The sequence below is a fragment of the Cupressus sempervirens genome, chromosome 3, assembly GCF_028749045.1.
Source record: "Cupressus sempervirens isolate cs-2001-9-10 chromosome 3, ASM2874904v1, whole genome shotgun sequence".
NCBI classification, from domain to species: domain Eukaryota; kingdom Viridiplantae; phylum Streptophyta; class Pinopsida; order Cupressales; family Cupressaceae; genus Cupressus; species Cupressus sempervirens.
This window is the reverse complement of record NC_143120.1, coordinates 881,060,855-881,065,741: the sequence shown is the minus strand read 5'-3', so window position 1 is coordinate 881,065,741 and position 4,887 is coordinate 881,060,855. Positions and strand designations below refer to the sequence as shown.

Below are 4,887 nucleotides of genomic sequence, written 5' to 3'. Positions count from 1 at the left end.
CCCTTTCACAAGCACCCCACACAATCTGATGGATCATTAGGTATAAGTCAATGCACCCCATAGAGATTAATGTATTTTACCATTTGTAAAATATCTCTCTCATTACCACCTATCTCTCTTATTTTGTAGTGCAGGAACTAGTGAATAGGTATTTGTTAGATTTGTCTTCCTTGAGTGAGGAAAATGTAGGAATGAAAGAAGAAAGTAAGACATTCAGCATGTCTAAATCAAGGAGATCGACTCAAGGTCAAAATATCAAAAAGAAATTCAATAATAGCATGAAATTTTTCCTTACTCAAGGGTGGTCATGTTATTATGATGGTGAGAGTGAAGGCAAGTCCAATGTGCCCTTTAGGTACAAATGTCTATAGAAACAATGGGTCCCCGATGAATTTCCTCAAATAAACACTAACTTTTGTATTGGGGAGAGGATACATCGTACAACACCATTTCATTACATGGTTTGTGCCTATTTTCCATGGATGGCATAAAGGTTTCTTACAACAAGGTTGTTGAATTGATGGAGTATGTTGGACCTGCTATGATTACAGTAGTTGGATGCAGATTGTTAGATATTAAAAAAATATGTGTAGGTATGCACTTGAGGAAAATCATATATAACAAAAAGTTAGTGAACAAATCAAAACAGTAGCTATATACATTAAAAGAAGGCCAAAAGAATCAAGGAATATTGCGGGTTTTATAAATAGTACATGACCTGTGTCAACTAAGAAGCGACCCAGTTTCATATTTGAGGTGCACGAGGGAAATCATGTATTTGTATGTGCAATAAAATTGACACGTGGAGGCGAAGAGCTTCTTATTGATTAAAATTTTAATCGCATAGATATAAACAAAGCCAATATCATGGGTGAGGTGGTACATACTATGTACATTTAAAATCAACTCCAATTAATGAATCCAACATACCATTAAATTTTTATATTTTTTTTGCTAACTTAAAATAATAACACATGTTTTAACATGTACCAATGACTTTTTTTTTAAATACAAGGCTACAGTATGGATCAACAACCACATGATAAGCATGTCAACGATGGTTCTCACATGACTTCTTCTTCTTGAAAAACAAAACTCATTATTCTTGTACAAATTAGATACAAGAAATATGTTAATGCATATTTTTTATTATGTTTTATTCTTGACTAATATTTTTGATTGATTGTAAATATAGCTCTAATAATATTGTTCTTGCAAACCAGTGTTGATCAGGAAAAGGGAAAGGAAAAAGTAGTCCACGAGGAGCTGCACAATGAGTAGGATGAATTCATGATTGATTTTGTGTCAGCTACGGATCCTGTGGCTACAGTGCAAAAGGTGCTTCATGGTTTAACAAGAAGGTTAAAGCATTTGGCATCAACTTGACCTCAAACTCCTAAAATACAATAGAGGGAGGATGAGTTGATGCACCTAGTTGAGACAAATATAGTAAGTATTAATGTAGTTTTTAATTATAAAAAAGTTCAATAACAATTTTTATAGTTTACTCTTTTATTTATGTCATTAAATAAAATGCATATGTGTTATTTTTATAGAGGATGTTGAAAAGGTTCAAGGGTGATGCCCTAGAGGATGATATTTTAGGTGGTTCAAGTACATAGCACGTTCTATCCTACACTTGTGTTTTTCTCGAACAATTTTTTTTAATAGCTCTAACAATCTTGTTTTACTGTGCTCTAACAATCTCATTTTTTAGCTACTACCATTGATCCTATGTTCACTACATTGTCTACTACAACGAATAGAACCAAAGAGGTAATGTTGACTACAAATTCGGCAACACATAGGTTAGACACTCTATGGCCTTTTATCTTTGCAATATGGAGATGTGGAGACCAATTTAAGAATGACCTAAAAAATAAATGGTTAAGTGTATAAAGTTTCTATAACTTATGCCAATTATTTTAATCTGGAACTTATGTCAACTTTTTTAATTATGGCAATTTTCTAATATTAGATTTTGCTTCTCTAGTGCTTGCTAATGGTGACAAATGAATTGTGCTTGCGAGGTATAATGCAAACAAGTTTACTAGGATTGCATAAAAATATGAAGTGAGGTATGTAGTATTTGGTACTTTTCTAATCTCTATGGATAATGAGATCTATATATAGAATTTAAGAGTTCATTATGCTGAAATATGGGTTACTTCAGCTAAGAGATCATAAAGTTATTTCTTTCAAGCAAGGTCTTGAATGTTTGGTAAACTATGCTTAATTATGACTTATGGTATATGCACATTCTAGTCTAAATAACTTAAGGAATATTATTTTTCCTTCCACAAGAATCTCTAATTATAGATATAAAATACTAGAATAATCAATTTTACACATATGGATAGCTCATAAGTTTTAAGACCCCCGTCTTTGCAAGATTATGGGGATTTAAATTTAGTTCTGGTCTACCACTGAAAATCAAACATTTTTCCTCCAGTGCTTGCTAATGGGGATAAATAGATTGTGCTTGCCAAATTTAATGCAAAAAAGTTTACTAGGATTGCATCAAAATATGAAGTGAGGTATGTAGTATTTGGTATATTCCTAATCTATATAGATGATGAATTCTATAGATAGACTTTAGATTGAGGTCATCTATTTTTTGAAATTGTGGATGAGTTAACTTTTATTAAAAATTAATAGAATTGGGCATGTGAATTTTATTATCACATTCTCATTACAACTTTTTCTGCTGAGAAAAATTGATTATTCACAAGGATTAATGATTTTGGATATTTATTTTTATGGTTTCAAATGTACAAACCATTTATCACAAAATCTTGATTTTGCAATCTAGTTTCTTCAAAATTGACTTAATAATTTTAGCTTCTTCCTTAAGACTGACCCAAGTCCCAAAGTATGATCATCATCTTGCCAAAACCATACAATATCTTTGAGAGCAAGTTTAAACTATTGATTACATAATTTTTCACATTATATTGTATCTCCATTGGCTTTTCTCAACTCCACAACAAAGAATGAAGGTGTCACCTCAAAAATCTTTGCAAAAGATACCAAGATACCTTTTATTCCATTCTTACTTCCTTGCATCTTGATTATGCATTCTATTTTCTTCATATCGAAGTTTAGAAGTTTAGCTTCTTCCTCGAGCTTTGTTCATATACTAGAAAATGATTGAGTAGATGTAAAGTCTTCTCACTTTTTGCTATGTTTTTTTCTCTTCAAATAGGTGTAATAGGTGAAGCCATGAGAAAAATAAATGACATCAAATACATTTTAAGCTTGATAACCTCTTTACATAGGTGTTATAAGAAGATGAATTAAAACTCATCTTGAAGCTCACTTTGTCAAAAAATCTCCTAACAAGGTCATATCCTCTATCTCAAAATGTAACTTAGGCTTGCATTGTGTTTTGAATAATGGAACTTCCATCAACTAGGGAATAGTGAGTTAGGTTTTAGGATGGGGATCTAATAATTTTCTTGTTATCCTTCTAACATCATATATATGAAAGCTAAGATGGACATTTAATTTATCAATTGTATATCTTATACCATCAAATTGGGATCTTGAAAAGGTAGGCAACTAGCCATGAAAAAAAACAAAATAGCCCATCATGACCATACATCTACCTTGGCACCATCATAGCCTTTTCTTGTAATCATCTCTTGTGAAACATATGTAGGAGTACCAAAAGTTGTATGCAATAGACCATCATGCTTGAGTTTTTAAGTCATTGAACTTAATCTTAAGCCTAAGACATTCAGATTGGTGCTCTGATCTAGACTCAACTTTTGTAGTTTCAAATCTCTGTAATAAACTCCCATGCTATCATAGAAGTCCACTACATGGATAACTTGTTGGAAGTATTTACTTGCTACATCCTCCTTTATCTTTCCTTTGGCAACTTTGTTGAAGATTTCTCCTATAATAAATTCCATATCAAAATAGATTTTGGTATTTCTTTCCATGACTTAAAATAGTTGTACAATGTTGGGATACTTGACCAGCCTAATCATAGTTGTGAAATGTTGGAAATTTTGACCAATCTAATCTTAATGTATGGCATTTAATGATTTCTAGCTTGTCACCACCTTCAATGTAGTAGTTGTGTTTCTTCTTCAAACCACTGGATGGAGTGCTAAGTTTAAATGACCAAAAAAATTTGTTCACTTCATGAAGTTGGGGCCAACAGTAACAATCTCATGGATAAGATATTCAATATAGATTATGACATGTTTACCTAATACCTATTCACAAGAAACAAGGTAGAAATAATAAGCACTAGGAAAGCTTACTAACTAACACAAAAAGGCATCATAAACACAAGTACCTTTTCAATGACAGAGTTGCTAGTCGAAGGTATTTGTCTCTTATCAACCTTTCCATAACCTCTCTTGTAAATCAGCTTTCTTATGCTTTTTAAATTTGGACATCTAGAAAGATTTAAGCAAGAGAATTAAATAACAGTAGGCATAAGAATCTATGAAATAAGAAAAAAAATTATCTACATAATGCTTATAACTGACCAAGAACATACCCAAAGGTCACATATGGCTCAACTCGATGCAACATTTGCATTGTTGCTTTGTTTACTTTTAGACATACACCGAAATGAAGTGCCATGACAAGTTAGTATCACTGGAATATTATATGTACATACAAACATGATCACTAACCACTATTTTAGAAACAAAAAGTACAAAATAGATAGGTCAAGCTGAAAAAGGACCAACCTGCATATCATTGATACTGAATAAGAAAAATAAGATACTAGATAAATGAAAAAAAAAATCCTTAAAAACTTATACTATAATTTGGGGAAGACTAATAATTTTGTGTCCCTCTTTATTTGAAATAGAAGAGAAGTAAATATATTATAATAAAATCTAGAAAAAAAAAACATTTTCT

At 31.5% G+C, this 4,887-nt stretch overlaps 1 pseudogene; it reads right to left on the bottom strand.

Moving 5' to 3' along the window:
• Window positions 1–2,817: 2,817 nt before the first annotated feature.
• LOC149569607 (CBL-interacting protein kinase 18-like) lies at window positions 2,818–3,995 on the bottom strand (annotated as a pseudogene).
• Between the last annotated feature and the right edge of the window lie 892 nt (window positions 3,996–4,887).